The sequence below is a fragment of the Hyla sarda genome, unplaced genomic scaffold (assembly GCF_029499605.1).
Source record: "Hyla sarda isolate aHylSar1 unplaced genomic scaffold, aHylSar1.hap1 scaffold_265, whole genome shotgun sequence".
Classification (NCBI taxonomy): domain Eukaryota; kingdom Metazoa; phylum Chordata; class Amphibia; order Anura; family Hylidae; genus Hyla; species Hyla sarda.
Window position 1 is genome coordinate 106,678 of NW_026609342.1, and position 19,343 is coordinate 126,020.

Below are 19,343 nucleotides of genomic sequence, written 5' to 3' on the forward strand. Positions count from 1 at the left end.
AAGAGGAAGAGAAGGGAAAAAAAGGTGGAAATGGGCTTAAAAGTGATTTCGGCGGAGAAATATATATATATATATATACGCGCACACACACACATATATATAAACGTATTCTCCGTTGAGATATTGCAGCCGCTGCTGTGTCCAGGCCCAGGAGCCTTAGCACTGTGCTGTGATGTCACTCAATACCACTGACATCACTAGGTGTAAACAACATCTCTCCTTTGCTGTGTATGTGACTATGGAGCTGTTTGGTGATGTCGTCTATTATGGCCTTCATAGAAGCAACAGGAGATTGTTGCATCCATCTAGAACCCTCAGAACTACAGTGCTATGATGTCACTCACTTCCACAGGCCTTGCAGAGTGTAAACAACAACAACCCAGCTTTGTTGTGTATGTAACCATAGGGATTTGTGATGTCACCTAGAACCTTCACAGCAGCGACAGCTTTATGAGGAGCATCAGCACTGCTCTGCCTGAGCAGAACCATCACCGCCATAGGTTGTCAAATAACCCGGGTTTAACCCACACAGGTAAGTCCAATAGGGTGCAGGCATGTCCTCTATGCTTACAGCTTCCCGTGGGTGTTGGTTTGATACCGTTTGGGGACAGCCAAGGAGGCATCTGCAGGCAACAAAGGTAGGTGTGTGCTTGTGTGTGTGTTTCCTATGCAGATCCTAAGCCCAGTGTCACATGCAAGTAGGAGGAGTAAGAAGGGTTCCTGGCAAATCCGGGTTATGGATTGCATTTAAAAAGGCCCCGTGGGAGTGCAATGGGCCCCTGTCTTGCTGCTTAGCAATAATGGTATGGGTTTAGGTTCTGCTGTGTGTACTGGTGGTTGACTGCCCCCCAGCCCAGAGTGTGCATGGAAAATTGTTTGGCAGCCTCCCTGACAGCAAGCAGTGATAGTGCCCATGAAGGGCACCTTGTTGGGCCCGCCCCTTTCACGGTTATCGCTTCTCGGCCTTTTGGCTAAGATCAAGTGTAGTATCTGTTCTTATCAGTTTAATATCTGATACGTCCCCTATCTGGGGACCATATATTAAATGGATTTTTGAGAACGGGGGCCGATTTCGAAGCTTGCTTCCGTCGCCCTATGCATTGACCCGATATGGCAGTATCTTCGGGTACAGTGCACCACCCCCTTACAGGGTTAAAAAGAAAGATTCCTACTTTCATTGCTACCTGCTTGCTGGCTAGCCAGCTAGCCAGCCCTGTGGGCCTTGCTGCTGCTGCAGCCAAAAAACAAAAGGTGGTGCTGCTGCTGCTTCTGCTGCTTCTGCTTCTGCTTGTGTCTGGCCGCTGTTGGAGCGTCCAGGCACAGGACTTCTGCTGCTGCTGACTAAATGGCCTCCTTAATTGGATCATTTGAGTAGCCAGCACACCTGTGCAGGTAGGGCATGACATGATAGGCAGCTGCCTTGATAGCGGGTGGGTGCTGAATGTTCCTAATTGACAAAATAAGATTAATGCTTATGAAGAAATATAAAATCTCATCCCTTCCCCAATATCGCGCCACACCCCTACCCCTTAATTCCCTGGTTGAACTTGATGGACATATGTCTTTTTTCGACCGTACTAACTATGTAACTATGTAACATAACATGGGGGGGGGGGGGGGTCTCCTGGCTGTTCACACAGGTGTGTCATTGCTGTACATTGACCATGCATTGCTTCTGTGGTATTGCAAAGGCAAAGACAAATGCTTCCAGCCATCCATTGCACTAATGGATTGGTCATCAGCTGGCTGTCTATGTCCCGCATCAATATAGACCAAAGTACAGAGGGTTAGGCTATGCTATTGTGCACCTACCTGATGCATCAGAAGGTGCGAGGCCCTTGCTAAATTCTGTGCACAGACTTTGAGATCTATACTTTAGACTGTATCTAAACCTGCTCCAACATGGACTGACATTCTGGCCTACTTTCAGCCGATGCGACTTGTCTGTCGCTGAACAGTCGCTTTTTATGTATTCAGCACCTATGTATAATGTTGTAAAAATGCTCTAGAAGTTAAAGTCGCAGAAATGTCACACATATTTGGCCTGCAACTTTCTGTGCGACAAATTCAGACAGGAAAAATCAGTATAAATCCTTAGAAAATTATCCCCCAGTGTCTCCATCTGCTGGCGGTATTGAATAAGCATTGCTGCACTGATGGGGTATGCATTAGACGGAAAAAAAGAAGAAAAAGAAGAATAATACGCCCAGAAAAGAGGCGAAAAGGAGAAAAACGTAAAAAAACGTGAAAAAAAAGTAAGAGGAAGAGAAGGGAAAAAAAGGTGGAAATGGGTTTAAAAGTGATTTCGGCGGAGAAATATATATATATATATATATATATATATATATATATATATATATATATATATATATACGCGCACACACACACATATATATAAACGTATTCTCCGTTGAGATATTGCAGCCGCTGCTGTGTCCAGGCCCAGGAGCCTTAGCACTGTGCTGTGATGTCACTCAATACCACTGACATCACTAGGTGTAAACAACATCTCTCCTTTGCTGTGTATGTGACTATGGAGCTGTTTGGTGATGTCGTCTATTATGGCCTTCATAGAAGCAACAGGAGATTGTTGCATCCATCTAGAACCCTCAGAACTACAGTGCTATGATGTCACTCACTTCCACAGGCCTTGCAGAGTGTAAACAACAACAACCCAGCTTTGTTGTGTATGTAACCATAGGGATTTGTGATGTCACCTAGAACCTTCACAGCAGCGACAGCTTTATGAGGAGCATCAGCACTGCTCTGCCTGAGCAGAACCATCACCGCCATAGGTTGTCAAATAACCCGGGTTTAACCCACACAGGTAAGTCCAATGGGGTGCAGGCATGTCCTCTATGCTTACAGCTTCCCGTGGGTGTTGGTTTGATACCGTTTGGGGACAGCCAAGGAGGCATCTGCAGGCAACAAAAGTAGGTGTGTGCTTGTGTGTGTGTTTCCTATGCAGATCCTAAGCCCAGTGTCACATGCAAGTAGGAGGAGTAAGAAGGGTTCCTGGCAAATCCGGGTTATGGATTGCATTTAAAAAGGCCCCGTGGGAGTGCAATGGGCCCCTGTCTTGCTGCTTAGCAATAATGGTATGGGTTTAGGTTCTGCTGTGTGTACTGGTGGTTGACTGCCCCCCAGCCCAGAGTGTGCATGGAAAATTGTCTGGCAGCCTCCCTGACAGCAAGCAGTGATAGTGCCCATGAAGGGCACCTTGTTGGGCCGGCCCCTTTCACGGTTATCGCTTCTCGGCCTTTTGGCTAAGATCAAGTGTAGTATCTGTTCTTATCAGTTTAATATCTGATACGTCCCCTATCTGGGGACCATATATTAAATGGATTTTTGAGAACGGGGGCCGATTTCGAAGCTTGCTTCCGTCGCCCTATGCATTGACCCGATATGGCAGTATCTTCGGGTACAGTGCACCACCCCCTTACAGGGTTAAAAAGAAAGATTCCTACTTTCATTGCTACCTGCTTGCTGGCTAGCCAGCTAGCCAGCCCTGTGGGCCTTGCTGCTGCTGCAGCCAAAAAACAAAAGGTGGTGCTGCTGCTGCTTCTGCTGCTTCTGCTTCTGCTTGTGTCTGGCCGCTGTTGGAGCGTCCAGGCACAGGACTTCTGCTGCTGCTGACTAAATGGCCTCCTTAATTGGATCATTTGAGTAGCCAGCACACCTGTGCAGGTAGGGCATGACATGATAGGCAGCTGCCTTGATAGCGGGTGGGTGCTGAATGTTCCTAATTGACAAAATAAGATTAATGCTTATGAAGAAATATAAAATCTCATCCCTTCCCCAATATCGCGCCACACCCCTACCCCTTAATTCCCTGGTTGAACTTGATGGACATATGTCTTTTTTCGACCGTACTAACTATGTAACTATGTAACATAACATGGGGGGGGGGGGGGGTCTCCTGGCTGTTCACACAGGTGTGTCATTGCTGTACATTGACCATGCATTGCTTCTGTGGTATTGCAAAGGCAAAGACAAATGCTTCCAGCCATCCATTGCACTAATGGATTGGTCATCAGCTGGCTGTCTATGTCCCGCATCAATATAGACCAAAGTACAGAGGGTTAGGCTATGCTATTGTGCACCTACCTGATGCATCAGAAGGTGCGAGGCCCTTGCTAAATTCTGTGCACAGACTTTGAGATCTATACTTTAGACTGTATCTAAACCTGCTCCAACATGGACTGACATTCTGGCCTACTTTCAGCCGATGCGACTTGTCTGTCGCTGAACAGTCGCTTTTTATGTATTCAGCACCTATGTATAATGTTGTAAAAATGCTCTAGAAGCTAAAGTCGCAGAAATGTCACACATATTTGGCCTGCAACTTTCTGTGCGACAAATTCAGACAGGAAAAATCAGTATAAATCCTTAGAAAATTATCCCCCAGTGTCTCCATCTGCTGGCGGTATTGAATAAGCATTGCTGCACTGATGGGGTATGCATTAGACGAAAAAAAAGAAGAAAAAGAAGAATAATACGCCCAGAAAAGAGGCGAAAAGGAGAAAAACGTAAAAAAACGTGAAAAAAAAGTAAGAGGAAGAGAAGGGAAAAAAAGGTGGAAATGGGTTTAAAAGTGATTTCGGCGGAGAAATATATATATATATATATATATATATATATATATATATATATATATATATATACGCGCACACACACACATATATATAAACGTATTCTCCGTTGAGATATTGCAGCCGCTGCTGTGTCCAGGCCCAGGAGCCTTAGCACTGTGCTGTGATGTCACTCAATACCACTGACATCACTAGGTGTAAACAACATCTCTCCTTTGCTGTGTATGTGACTATGGAGCTGTTTGGTGATGTCGTCTATTATGGCCTTCATAGAAGCAACAGGAGATTGTTGCATCCATCTAGAACCCTCAGAACTACAGTGCTATGATGTCACTCACTTCCACAGGCCTTGCAGAGTGTAAACAACAACAACCCAGCTTTGTTGTGTATGTAACCATAGGGATTTGTGATGTCACCTAGAACCTTCACAGCAGCGACAGCTTTATGAGGAGCATCAGCACTGCTCTGCCTGAGCAGAACCATCACCGCCATAGGTTGTCAAATAACCCGGGTTTAACCCACACAGGTAAGTCCAATGGGGTGCAGGCATGTCCTCTATGCTTACAGCTTCCCGTGGGTGTTGGTTTGATACCGTTTGGGGACAGCCAAGGAGGCATCTGCAGGCAACAAAGGTAGGTGTGTGCTTGTGTGTGTGTTTCCTATGCAGATCCTAAGCCCAGTGTCACATGCAAGTAGGAGGAGTAAGAAGGGTTCCTGGCAAATCCGGGTTATGGATTGCATTTAAAAAGGCCCCGTGGGAGTGCAATGGGCCCCTGTCTTGCTGCTTAGCAATAATGGTATGGGTTTAGGTTCTGCTGTGTGTACTGGTGGTTGACTGCCCCCCAGCCCAGAGTGTGCATGGAAAATTGTCTGGCAGCCTCCCTGACAGCAAGCAGTGATAGTGCCCATGAAGGGCACCTTGTTGGGCCCGCCCCTTTCACGGTTATCGCTTCTCGGCCTTTTGGCTAAGATCAAGTGTAGTATCTGTTCTTATCAGTTTAATATCTGATACGTCCCCTATCTGGGGACCATATATTAAATGGATTTTTGAGAACGGGGGCCGATTTCGAAGCTTGCTTCCGTCGCCCTATGCATTGACCCGATATGGCAGTATCTTCGGGTACAGTGCACCACCCCCTTACAGGGTTAAAAAGAAAGATTCCTACTTTCATTGCTACCTACTTGCTGGCTAGCCAGCTAGCCAGCCCTGTGGGCCTTGCTGCTGCTGCAGCCAAAAAACAAAAGGTGGTGCTGCTGCTGCTTCTGCTGCTTCTGCTTCTGCTTGTGTCTGGCCGCTGTTGGAGCGTCCAGGCACAGGACTTCTGCTGCTGCTGACTAAATGGCCTCCTTAATTGGATCATTTGAGTAGCCAGCACACCTGTGCAGGTAGGGCATGACATGATAGGCAGCTGCCTTGATAGCGGGTGGGTGCTGAATGTTCCTAATTGACAAAATAAGATTAATGCTTATGAAGAAATATAAAATCTCATCCCTTCCCCAATATCGCGCCACACCCCTACCCCTTAATTCCCTGGTTGAACTTGATGGACATATGTCTTTTTTCGACCGTACTAACTATGTAACTATGTAACATAACATGGGGGGGGGGGGGAGGCTTCTGGCTGTTCACACAGGTGTGTCATTGCTGTACATTGACCATGCATTGCTTCTGTGGTATTGCAAAGGCAAAGACAAATGCTTCCAGCCATCCATTGCACTAATGGATTGGTCATCAGCTGGCTGTCTATGTCCCGCATCAATATAGACCAAAGTACAGAGGGTTAGGCTATGCTATTGTGCACCTACCTGATGCATCAGAAGGTGCGAGGCCCTTGCTAAATTCTGTGCACAGACTTTGAGATCTATACTTTAGACTGTATCTAAACCTGCTCCAACATGGACTGACATTCTGGCCTACTTTCAGCCGATGCGACTTGTCTGTCGCTGAACAGTCGCTTTTTATGTATTCAGCACCTATGTATAATGTTGTAAAAATGCTCTAGAAGCTAAAGTCGCAGAAATGTCACACATATTTGGCCTGCAACTTTCTGTGCGACAAATTCAGACAGGAAAAATCAGTATAAATCCTTAGAAAATTATCCCCCAGTGTCTCCATCTGCTGGCGGTATTGAATAAGCATTGCTGCACTGATGGGGTATGCATTAGACGAAAAAAAAGAAGAAAAAGAAGAATAATACGCCCAGAAAAGAGGCGAAAAGGAGAAAAACGTAAAAAAACGTGAAAAAAAAGTAAGAGGAAGAGAAGGGAAAAAAAGGTGGAAATGGGTTTAAAAGTGATTTCGGCGGAGAAATATATATATATATATATATATATATATATATATATATACGCGCACACACACACATATATATAAACGTATTCTCCGTTGAGATATTGCAGCCGCTGCTGTGTCCAGGCCCAGGAGCCTTAGCACTGTGCTGTGATGTCACTCAATACCACTGACATCACTAGGTGTAAACAACATCTCTCCTTTGCTGTGTATGTGACTATGGAGCTGTTTGGTGATGTCGTCTATTATGGCCTTCATAGAAGCAACAGGAGATTGTTGCATCCATCTTGAACCCTCAGAACTACAGTGCTATGATGTCACTCACTTCCACAGGCCTTGCAGAGTGTAAACAACAACAACCCAGCTTTGTTGTGTATGTAACCATAGGGATTTGTGATGTCACCTAGAACCTTCACAGCAGCGACAGCTTTATGAGGAGCATCAGCACTGCTCTGCCTGAGCAGAACCATCACCGCCATAGGTTGTCAAATAACCCGGGTTTAACCCACACAGGTAAGTCCAATGGGGTGCAGGCATGTCCTCTATGCTTACAGCTTCCCGTGGGTGTTGGTTTGATACCGTTTGGGGACAGCCAAGGAGGCATCTGCAGGCAACAAAGGTAGGTGTGTGCTTGTGTGTGTGTTTCCTATGCAGATCCTAAGCCCAGTGTCACATGCAAGTAGGAGGAGTAAGAAGGGTTCCTGGCAAATCCGGGTTATGGATTGCATTTAAAAAGGCCCCGTGGGAGTGCAATGGGCCCCTGTCTTGCTGCTTAGCAATAATGGTATGGGTTTAGGTTCTGCTGTGTGTACTGGTGGTTGACTGCCCCCCAGCCCAGAGTGTGCATGGAAAATTGTCTGGCAGCCTCCCTGACAGCAAGCAGTGATAGTGCCCATGAAGGGCACCTTGTTGGGCCCGCCCCTTTCACGGTTATCGCTTCTCGGCCTTTTGGCTAAGATCAAGTGTAGTATCTGTTCTTATCAGTTTAATATCTGATACGTCCCCTATCTGGGGACCATATATTAAATGGATTTTTGAGAACGGGGGCCGATTTCGAAGCTTGCTTCCGTCGCCCTATGCATTGACCCGATATGGCAGTATCTTCGGGTACAGTGCACCACCCCCTTACAGGGTTAAAAAGAAAGATTCCTACTTTCATTGCTACCTGCTTGCTGGCTAGCCAGCTAGCCAGCCCTGTGGGCCTTGCTGCTGCTGCAGCCAAAAAACAAAAGGTGGTGCTGCTGCTGCTTCTGCTGCTTCTGCTTCTGCTTGTGTCTGGCCGCTGTTGGAGCGTCCAGGCACAGGACTTCTGCTGCTGCTGACTAAATGGCCTCCTTAATTGGATCATTTGAGTAGCCAGCACACCTGTGCAGGTAGGGCATGACATGATAGGCAGCTGCCTTGATAGCGGGTGGGTGCTGAATGTTCCTAATTGACAAAATAAGATTAATGCTTATGAAGAAATATAAAATCTCATCCCTTCCCCAATATCGCGCCACACCCCTACCCCTTAATTCCCTGGTTGAACTTGATGGACATATGTCTTTTTTCGACCGTACTAACTATGTAACTATGTAACATAACATGGGGGGGGGGGGGGGGTCTCCTGGCTGTTCACACAGGTGTGTCATTGCTGTACATTGACCATGCATTGCTTCTGTGGTATTGCAAAGGCAAAGACAAATGCTTCCAGCCATCCATTGCACTAATGGATTGGTCATCAGCTGGCTGTCTATGTCCCGCATCAATATAGACCAAAGTACAGAGGGTTAGGCTATGCTATTGTGCACCTACCTGATGCATCAGAAGGTGCGAGGCCCTTGCTAAATTCTGTGCACAGACTTTGAGATCTATACTTTAGACTGTATCTAAACCTGCTCCAACATGGACTGACATTCTGGCCTACTTTCAGCCGATGCGACTTGTCTGTCGCTGAACAGTCGCTTTTTATGTATTCAGCACCTATGTATAATGTTGTAAAAATGCTCTAGAAGCTAAAGTCGCAGAAATGTCACACATATTTGGCCTGCAACTTTCTGTGCGACAAATTCAGACAGGAAAAATCAGTATAAATCCTTAGAAAATTATCCCCCAGTGTCTCCATCTGCTGGCGGTATTGAATAAGCATTGCTGCACTGATGGGGTATGCATTAGACGAAAAAAAAGAAGAAAAAGAAGAATAATACGCCCAGAAAAGAGGCGAAAAGGAGAAAAACGTAAAAAAACGTGAAAAAAAAGTAAGAGGAAGAGAAGGGAAAAAAAGGTGGAAATGGGTTTAAAAGTGATTTCGGCGGAGAAATATATATATATATATATATATATATATATATATATATATATATATATACGCGCACACACACACATATATATATAAACGTATTCTCCGTTGAGATATTGCAGCCGCTGCTGTGTCCAGGCCCAGGAGCCTTAGCACTGTGCTGTGATGTCACTCAATACCACTGACATCACTAGGTGTAAACAACATCTCTCCTTTGCTGTGTATGTGACTATGGAGCTGTTTGGTGATGTCGTCTATTATGGCCTTCATAGAAGCAACAGGAGATTGTTGCATCCATCTAGAACCCTCAGAACTACAGTGCTATGATGTCACTCACTTCCACAGGCCTTGCAGAGTGTAAACAACAACAACCCAGCTTTGTTGTGTATGTAACCATAGGGATTTGTGATGTCACCTAGAACCTTCACAGCAGCGACAGCTTTATGAGGAGCATCAGCACTGCTCTGCCTGAGCAGAACCATCACCGCCATAGGTTGTCAAATAACCCGGGTTTAACCCACACAGGTAAGTCCAATGGGGTGCAGGCATGTCCTCTATGCTTACAGCTTCCCGTGGGTGTTGGTTTGATACCGTTTGGGGACAGCCAAGGAGGCATCTGCAGGCAACAAAGGTAGGTGTGTGCTTGTGTGTGTGTTTCCTATGCAGATCCTAAGCCCAGTGTCACATGCAAGTAGGAGGAGTAAGAAGGGTTCCTGGCAAATCCGGGTTATGGATTGCATTTAAAAAGGCCCCGTGGGAGTGCAATGGGCCCCTGTCTTGCTGCTTAGCAATAATGGTATGGGTTTAGGTTCTGCTGTGTGTACTGGTGGTTGACTGCCCCCCAGCCCAGAGTGTGCATGGAAAATTGTCTGGCAGCCTCCCTGACAGCAAGCAGTGATAGTGCCCATGAAGGGCACCTTGTTGGGCCCGCCCCTTTCACGGTTATCGCTTCTCGGCCTTTTGGCTAAGATCAAGTGTAGTATCTGTTCTTATCAGTTTTCATGCTGGTGGGGATGGGTGCTGCATGGAGGATGCAGGTGTACCAGGGCTTTCCGGGGCTGGTTCTGAGGAATCAGCTCGACGGCTGCCCCGATGTGACCTGTTCCCTCCGGGTCTCGCCATGAGGCTGAGAGGGTCTAGAGCCGAGGTACTTTTGTGCCTCGGGGAGTGGTGACCCCGAGGTGCCGAAACTCACTGGGAGAATAGACTCACTGAGTTGAAGCACGGGCACCATAATCTCTTCACCTTGTGGCACTCACCTCTTGATTCCCGGCCTTCTGGCTAGGATCAGAGAAATTTTTATAGATCCGGCCGGATGTCCGGGCAGTATATCTGCACACATTCACTTATTTATTTCTTTTTTGTCTCACTGTGTCACTTTTTGCGTGTTGTGTGTTCACAGGATTTGTCAGGATGCGGTAGCCCTTCTGGGTGTCCCTCCTGGCGGTCTAGGGGAGGTGTGTGTGGCCATTAGGTTCCGCACCTCCCTGCAAACACCCCGGGTACTCCTGTTTTGGCAGGGTACCTACCGTAATCGGCTCTGCGGGCAGATACCTTGGCTAACGCCAAGGGGGATGCCGGGAGCATTTGTGGTCCCCTAGTAGCTTCGGCGAAAAGGGACATCGAACCTGGAACCTCGCAGGTACCTTTTGGTCCGGAGGCGAAGGGTAAGGTTTGTTGGGGGGCCTCTCTCCTATCGGAGAAGGGCTTGCGATAGACCGCATCCTTTGTGCACGTTTTTTTTAGTGTAACACGTTTGCACTTTTTCTTGCACTTTGGGTGAATCGAAAGCACGTTCCTCGGCTTTAGATAAAAAAAAAAAAAAAAAAAATCTGTTCTTATCAGTTTAATATCTGATACGTCCCCTATCTGGGGACCATATATTAAATGGATTTTTGAGAACGGGGGCCGATTTCGAAGCTTGCTTCCGTCGCCCTATGCATTGACCCGATATGGCAGTATCTTCGGGTACAGTGCACCACCCCCTTACAGGGTTAAAAAGAAAGATTCCTACTTTCATTGCTACCTGCTTGCTGGCTAGCCAGCTAGCCAGCCCTGTGGGCCTTGCTGCTGCTGCAGCCAAAAAACAAAAGGTGGTGCTGCTGCTGCTTCTGCTGCTTCTGCTTCTGCTTGTGTCTGGCCGCTGTTGGAGCGTCCAGGCACAGGACTTCTGCTGCTGCTGACTAAATGGCCTCCTTAATTGGATCATTTGAGTAGCCAGCACACCTGTGCAGGTAGGGCATGACATGATAGGCAGCTGCCTTGATAGCGGGTGGGTGCTGAATGTTCCTAATTGACAAAATAAGATTAATGCTTATGAAGAAATATAAAATCTCATCCCTTCCCCAATATCGCGCCACACCCCTACCCCTTAATTCCCTGGTTGAACTTGATGGACATATGTCTTTTTTCGACCGTACTAACTATGTAACTATGTAACATAACATGGGGGGGGGGGGGGTCTCCTGGCTGTTCACACAGGTGTGTCATTGCTGTACATTGACCATGCATTGCTTCTGTGGTATTGCAAAGGCAAAGACAAATGCTTCCAGCCATCCATTGCACTAATGGATTGGTCATCAGCTGGCTGTCTATGTCCCGCATCAATATAGACCAAAGTACAGAGGGTTAGGCTATGCTCTTGTGCACCTACCTGATGCATCAGAAGGTGCGAGGCCCTTGCTAAATTCTGTGCACAGACTTTGAGATCTATACTTTAGACTGTATCTAAACCTGCTCCAACATGGACTGACATTCTGGCCTACTTTCAGCCGATGCGACTTGTCTGTCGCTGAACAGTCGCTTTTTATGTATTCAGCACCTATGTATAATGTTGTAAAAATGCTCTAGAAGCTAAAGTCGCAGAAATGTCACACATATTTGGCCTGCAACTTTCTGTGCGACAAATTCAGACAGGAAAAATCAGTATAAATCCTTAGAAAATTATCCCCCAGTGTCTCCATCTGCTGGCGGTATTGAATAAGCATTGCTGCACTGATGGGGTATGCATTAGACGAAAAAAAAAGAAGAAAAAGAAGAATAATACGCCCAGAAAAGAGGCAAAAAGGAGAAAAACGTAAAAAAACGTAAAAAAAAAGTAAGAGGAAGAGAAGGGAAAAAAAGGTGGAAATGGGTTTAAAAGTGATTTCGGCGGAGAAATATATATATATATATATATATATATATATATATACGCGCACACACACACATATATATAAACGTATTCTCCGTTGAGATATTGCAGCCGCTGCTGTGTCCAGGCCCAGGAGCCTTAGCACTGTGCTGTGATGTCACTCAATACCACTGACATCACTAGGTGTAAACAACATCTCTCCTTTGCTGTGTATGTGACTATGGAGCTGTTTGGTGATGTGGTCTATTATGGCCTTCATAGAAGCAACAGGAGATTGTTGCATCCATCTAGAACCCTCAGAACTACAGTGCTATGATGTCACTCACTTCCACAGGCCTTGCAGAGTGTAAACAACAACAACCCAGCTTTGTTGTGTATGTAACCATAGGGATTTGTGATGTCACCTAGAACCTTCACAGCAGCGACAGCTTTATGAGGAGCATCAGCACTGCTCTGCCTGAGCAGAACCATCACCGCCATAGGTTGTCAAATAACCCGGGTTTAACCCACACAGGTAAGTCCAATGGGGTGCAGGCATGTCCTCTATGCTTACAGCTTCCCGTGGGTGTTGGTTTGATACCGTTTGGGGACAGCCAAGGAGGCATCTGCAGGCAACAAAGGTAGGTGTGTGCTTGTGTGTGTGTTTCCTATGCAGATCCTAAGCCCAGTGTCACATGCAAGTAGGAGGAGTAAGAAGGGTTCCTGGCAAATCCGGGTTATGGATTGCATTTAAAAAGGCCCCGTGGGAGTGCAATGGGCCCCTGTCTTGCTGCTTAGCAATAATGGTATGGGTTTAGGTTCTGCTGTGTGTACTGGTGGTTGACTGCCCCCCAGCCCAGAGTGTGCATGGAAAATTGTCTGGCAGCCTCCCTGACAGCAAGCAGTGATAGTGCCCATGAAGGGCACCTTGTTGGGCCCGCCCCTTTCACGGTTATCGCTTCTCGGCCTTTTGGCTAAGATCAAGTGTAGTATCTGTTCTTATCAGTTTAATATCTGATACGTCCCCTATCTGGGGACCATATATTAAATGGATTTTTGAGAACGGGGGCCGATTTCGAAGCTTGCTTCCGTCGCCCTATGCATTGACCCGATATGGCAGTATCTTCGGGTACAGTGCACCACCCCCTTACAGGGTTAAAAAGAAAGATTCCTACTTTCATTGCTACCTGCTTGCTGGCTAGCCAGCTAGCCAGCCCTGTGGGCCTTGCTGCTGCTGCAGCCAAAAAACAAAAGGTGGTGCTGCTGCTGCTTCTGCTGCTTCTGCTTCTGCTTGTGTCTGGCCGCTGTTGGAGCGTCCAGGCACAGGACTTCTGCTGCTGCTGACTAAATGGCCTCCTTAATTGGATCATTTGAGTAGCCAGCACACCTGTGCAGGTAGGGCATGACATGATAGGCAGCTGCCTTGATAGCGGGTGGGTGCTGAATGTTCCTAATTGACAAAATAAGATTAATGCTTATGAAGAAATATAAAATCTCATCCCTTCCCCAATATCTCGCCACACCCCTACCCCTTAATTCCCTGGTTGAACTTGATGGACATATGTCTTTTTTCGACCGTACTAACTATGTAACTATGTAACATAACATGGGGGGGGGGGGGGGGTCTCCTGGCTGTTCACACAGGTGTGTCATTGCTGTACATTGACCATGCATTGCTTCTGTGGTATTGCAAAGACAAATGCTTCCAGCCATCCATTGCACTAATGGATTGGTCATCAGCTGGCTGTCTATGTCCCGCATCAATATAGACCAAAGTACAGAGGGTTAGGCTATGCTATTGTGCACCTACCTGATGCATCAGAAGGTGCGAGGCCCTTGCTAAATTCTGTGCACAGACTTTGAGATCTATACTTTAGACTGTATCTAAACCTGCTCCAACATGGACTGACATTCTGGCCTACTTTCAGCCGATGCGACTTGTCTGTCGCTGAACAGTCGCTTTTTATGTATTCAGCACCTATGTATAATGTTGTAAAAATGCTCTAGAAGCTAAAGTCGCAGAAATGTCACACATATTTAGCCTGCAACTTTCTGTGCGACAAATTCAGACAGGAAAAATCAGTATAAATCCTTAGAAAATTATCCCCCAGTGTCTCCATCTGCTGGCGGTATTGAATAAGCATTGCTGCACTGATGGGGTATGCATTAGACGAAAAAAAAGAAGAAAAAGAAGAATAATACGCCCAGAAAAGAGGCGAAAAGGAGAAAAACGTTAAAAAAACGTGAAAAAAAAGTAAGAGGAAGAGATGGGAAAAAAAGGTGGAAATGGGTTTTAAAAGTGATTTCGGCGGAGAAATATATATATATATATATATATATATATATATATATATACGCGCACACACACACATATATATAAACGTATTCTCCGTTGAGATATTGCAGCCGCTGCTGTGTCCAGGCCCAGGAGCCTTAGCACTGTGCTGTGATGTCACTCAATACCACTGACATCACTAGGTGTAAACAACATCTCTCCTTTGCTGTGTATGTGACTATGGAGCTGTTTGGTGATGGTCTATTATGGCCTTCATAGAAGCAACAGGAGATTGTTGCATCCATCTAGAACCCTCAGAACTACAGTGCTATGATGTCACTCACTTCCACAGGCCTTGCAGAGTGTAAACAACAACAACCCAGCTTTGTTGTGTATGTAACCATAGGGATTTGTGATGTCACCTAGAACCTTCACAGCAGCGACAGCTTTATGAGGAGCATCAGCACTGCTCTGCCTGAGCAGAACCATCACCGCCATAGGTTGTCAAATAACCCGGGTTTAACCCACACAGGTAAGTCCAATGGGGTGCAGGCATGTCCTCTATGCTTACAGCTTCCCGTGGGTGTTGGTTTGATACCGTTTGGGGACAGCCAAGGAGGCATCTGCAGGCAACAAAGGTAGGTGTGTGCTTGTGTGTGTGTTTCCTATGCAGATCCTAAGCCCAGTGTCACATGCAAGTAGGAGGAGTAAGAAGGGTTCCTGGCAAATCCGGGTTATGGATTGCATTTAAAAAGGCCCCGTGGGAGTGCAATGGGCCCCTGTCTTGCTGCTTAGCAATAATGGTATGGGTTTAGGTTCTGCTGTGTGTACTGGTGGTTGACTGCCCCCCAGCCCAGAGTGTGTATGGAAAATTGTCTGGCAGCCTCCCTGACAGCAAGCAGTGATAGTGCCCATGAAGGGCACCTTGTTGGGCCCGCCCCTTTCACGGTTATCGCTTCTCGGCCTTTTGGTTAAGATCAAGTGTAGTATCTATTCTTATCAGTTTAATATCTGATACGTCCCCTATCTGGGGACCATATATTAAATGGATTTTTGAGAACGGGGGCCGATTTCGAAGCTTGCTTCCGTCGCCCTATGCATTGACCCGATATGGCAGTATCTTCGGGTACAGTGCACCACCCCCTTACAGGGTTAAAAAGAAAGATTCCTACTTTCATTGCTACCTGCTTGCTGGCTAGCCAGCTAGCCAGCTTTGTGGGCCTTGCTGCTGCTGCAGCCAAAAAACAAAAGGTGGTGCTGCTGCTGCTTCTGCTGCTTCTGCTTCTGCTTGTGTCTGGCCGCTGTTGGAGCGTCCAGGCACAGGACTTCTGCTGCTGCTGACTAAATGGCCTCCTTAATTGGATCATTTGAGTAGCCAGCACACCTGTGCAGGTAGGGCATGACATGATAGGCAGCTGCCTTGATAGCGGGTGGGTGCTGAATGTTCCTAATTGACAAAATAAGATTAATGCTTATGAAGAAATATAAAATCTCATCCCTTCCCCAATATCGCGCCACACCCCTACCCCTTAATTCCCTGGTTGAACTTGATGGACATATGTCTTTTTTCGACCGTACTAACTATGTAACTATGTAACATAACATGGGGGGGGGGGGTCTCCTGGCTGTTCACACAGGTGTGTCATTGCTGTACATTGACCATGCATTGCTTCTGTGGTATTGCAAAGGCAAAGACAAATGCTTCCAGCCATCCATTGCACTAATGGATTGGTCATCAGCTGGCTGTCTATGTCCCGCATCAATATAGACCAAAGTACAGAGGGTTAGGCTATGCTATTGTGCACCTACCTGATGCATCAGAAGGTGCGAGGCCCTTGCTAAATTCTGTGCACAGACTTTGAGATCTATACTTTAGACTGTATCTAAACCTGCTCCAACATGGACTGACATTCTGGCCTACTTTCAGCCGATGCGACTTGTCTGTCGCTGAACAGTCGCTTTTTATGTATTCAGCACCTATGTATAATGTTGTAAAAATGCTCTAGAAGCTAAAGTCGCAGAAATGTCACACATATTTGGCCTGCAACTTTCTGTGCGACAAATTCAGACAGGAAAAATCAGTATAAATCCTTAGAAAATTATCCCCCAGTGTCTCCATCTGCTGGCGGTATTGAATAAGCATTGCTGCACTGATGGGGTATGCATTAGACGAAAAAAAAGAAGAAAAAGAAGAATAATACGCCCAGAAAAGAGGCGAAAAGGAGAAAAACGTAAAAAAACGTGAAAAAAAAGTAAGAGGAAGAGAAGGGAAAAAAAGGTGGAAATGGGTTTAAAAGTGATTTCGGCGGAGAAATATATATATATATATATATATATATATATATATATATATATATATACGCGCACACACACACATATATATAAACGTATTCTCCGTTGAGATATTGCAGCCGCTGCTGTGTCCAGGCCCAGGAGCCTTAGCACTGTGCTGTGATGTCACTCAATACCACTGACATCACTAGGTGTAAACAACATCTCTCCTTTGCTGTGTATGTGACTATGGAGCTGTTTGGTGATGTCGTCTATTATGGCCTTCATAGAAGCAACAGGAGATTGTTGCATCCATCTAGAACCCTCAGAACTACAGTGCTATGATGTCACTCACTTCCACAGGCCTTGCAGAGTGTAAACAACAACAACCCAGCTTTGTTGTGTATGTAACCATAGGGATTTGTGATGTCACCTAGAACCTTCACAGCAGCGACAGCTTTATGAGGAGCATCAGCACTGCTCTGCCTGAGCAGAACCATCACCGCCATAGGTTGTCAAATAACCCGGGTTTAACCCACACAGGTAAGTCCAATGGGGTGCAGGCATGTCCTCTATGCTTACAGCTTCCCGTGGGTGTTGGTTTGATACCGTTTGGGGACAGCCAAGGAGGCATCTGCAGGCAACAAAGGTAGGTGTGTGCTTGTGTGTGTGTTTCCTATGCAGATCCTAAGCCCAGTGTCACATGCAAGTAGGAGGAGTAAGAAGGGTTCCTGGCAAATCCGGGTTATGGATTGCATTTAAAAAGGCCCCGTGGGAGTGCAATGGGCCCCTGTCTTGCTGCTTAGCAATAATGGTATGGGTTTAGGTTCTGCTGTGTGTACTGGTGGTTGACTGCCCCCCAGCCCAGAGTGTGCATGGAAAATTGTCTGGCAGCCTCCCTGACAGCAAGCAGTGATAGTGCCCATGAAGGGCACCTTGTTGGGCCCGCCCCTTTCACGGTTATCGCTTCTCGGCCTTTTGGCTAAGATCAAGTGTAGTATCTGTTCTTATCAGTTTAATATCTGATACGTCCCCTATCTGGGGACCATATATTAAATGGATTTTTGAGAACGGGGGCCGATTTCGAAGCTTGCTTCCGTCGCCCTATGCATTGACCCGATATGGCAGTATCTTCGGGTACAGTGCACCACCCCCTTACAGGGTTAAAAAGAAAGATTCCTACTTTCATTGCTACCTGCTTGCTGGCTAGCCAGCTAGCCAGCCCTGTGGGCCTTGCTGCTGCTGCAGCCAAAAAACAAAAGGTGGTGCTGCTGCTGCTTCTGCTGCTTCTGCTTCTGCTTGTGTCTGGCCGCTGTTGGAGCGTCCAGGCACAGGACTTCTGCTGCTGCTGACTAAATGGCCTCCTTAATTGGATCATTTGAGTAGCCAGCACACCTGTGCAGGTAGGGCATGACATGATAGGCAGCTGCCTTGATAGCGGGTGGGTGCTGAATGTTCCTAATTGACAAAATAAGATTAATGCTTATGAAGAAATATAAAATCTCATCCCTTCCCCAATATCGCGCCACACCCCTACCCCTTAATTCCCTGGTTGAACTTGATGGACATATGTCTTTTTTCGACCGTACTAACTATGTAACTATGTAACATAACATGGGGGGGGGGGGGGGTCTCCTGGCTGTTCACACAGGTGTGTCATTGCTGTACATTGACCATGCATTGCTTCTGTGGTATTGCAAAGGCAAAGACAAATGCTTCCAGCCATCCATTGCACTAATGGATTGGTCATCAGCTGGCTGTCTATGTCCCGCATCAATATAGACCAAAGTACAGAGGGTTAGGCTATGCTATTGTGCACCTACCTGATGCATCAGAAGGTGCGAGGCCCTTGCTAAATTCTGTGCACAGACTTTGAGATCTATACTTTAGACTGTATCTAAACCTGCTCCAACATGGACTGACATTCTGGCCTACTTTCAGCCGATGCGACTTGTCTGTCGCTGAACAGTCGCTTTTTATGTATTCAGCACCTATGTATAATGTTGTAAAAATGCTCTAGAAGCTAAAGTCGCAGAAATGTCACACATATTTGGCCTGCAACTTTCTGTGCGACAAATTCAGACAGGAAAAATCAGTATAAATCCTTAGAAAATTATCCCCCAGTGTCTCCATCTGCTGGCGGTATTGAATAAGCATTGCTGCACTGATGGGGTATGCATTAGACGAAAAAAAAGAAGAAAAAGAAGAATAATACGCCCAGAAAAGAGGCGAAAAGGAGAAAAACGTAAAAAAACGTGAAAAAAAAGTAAGAGGAAGAGAAGGGAAAAAAAGGTGGAAATGGGTTTAAAAGTGATTTCGGCGGAGAAATATATATATATATATATATATATATATATATATATATATACGCGCACACACACACATATATATAAACGTATTCTCCGTTGAGATATTGCAGCCGCTGCTGTGTCCAGGCCCAGGAGCCTTAGCACTGTGCTGTGATGTCACTCAATACCACTGACATCACTAGGTGTAAACAACATCTCTCCTTTGCTGTGTATGTG

At 46.2% G+C, this 19,343-nt stretch overlaps 8 non-coding genes and 1 pseudogene across 8 annotated transcripts; all 9 read left to right on the top strand.

Moving 5' to 3' along the window:
• Positions 1-951: 951 nt before the first annotated feature.
• LOC130324588 (U2 spliceosomal RNA) lies at positions 952-1,142 on the top strand. The gene has a single exon (XR_008869562.1). It is a non-coding gene; the product is annotated as a U2 spliceosomal RNA (small nuclear RNA).
• A 2,104-nt stretch (positions 1,143-3,246) lies between these two features.
• On the top strand, positions 3,247-3,437 carry LOC130324589 (U2 spliceosomal RNA). The gene has a single exon (XR_008869563.1). It is a non-coding gene; the product is annotated as a U2 spliceosomal RNA (small nuclear RNA).
• Positions 3,438-5,537: 2,100 nt separating this feature from the next.
• On the top strand, positions 5,538-5,728 carry LOC130324590 (U2 spliceosomal RNA). Its single transcript, XR_008869564.1, has one exon. It is a non-coding gene; the product is annotated as a U2 spliceosomal RNA (small nuclear RNA).
• Positions 5,729-7,814: 2,086 nt separating this feature from the next.
• On the top strand, positions 7,815-8,005 carry LOC130324591 (U2 spliceosomal RNA). Its single transcript, XR_008869565.1, has one exon. It is a non-coding gene; the product is annotated as a U2 spliceosomal RNA (small nuclear RNA).
• Positions 8,006-10,104: 2,099 nt separating this feature from the next.
• LOC130324558 (U2 spliceosomal RNA) lies at positions 10,105-10,264 on the top strand (annotated as a pseudogene).
• A 694-nt stretch (positions 10,265-10,958) lies between these two features.
• LOC130324549 (U2 spliceosomal RNA) lies at positions 10,959-11,144 on the top strand. The gene has a single exon (XR_008869536.1). It is a non-coding gene; the product is annotated as a U2 spliceosomal RNA (small nuclear RNA).
• Positions 11,145-13,226: 2,082 nt separating this feature from the next.
• Positions 13,227-13,417, top strand: LOC130324593 (U2 spliceosomal RNA). Its single transcript, XR_008869567.1, has one exon. It is a non-coding gene; the product is annotated as a U2 spliceosomal RNA (small nuclear RNA).
• Positions 13,418-15,498: 2,081 nt separating this feature from the next.
• Positions 15,499-15,689, top strand: LOC130324537 (U2 spliceosomal RNA). The gene has a single exon (XR_008869527.1). It is a non-coding gene; the product is annotated as a U2 spliceosomal RNA (small nuclear RNA).
• A 2,091-nt stretch (positions 15,690-17,780) lies between these two features.
• LOC130324594 (U2 spliceosomal RNA) lies at positions 17,781-17,971 on the top strand. The gene has a single exon (XR_008869568.1). It is a non-coding gene; the product is annotated as a U2 spliceosomal RNA (small nuclear RNA).
• Positions 17,972-19,343: the final 1,372 nt, after the last annotated feature.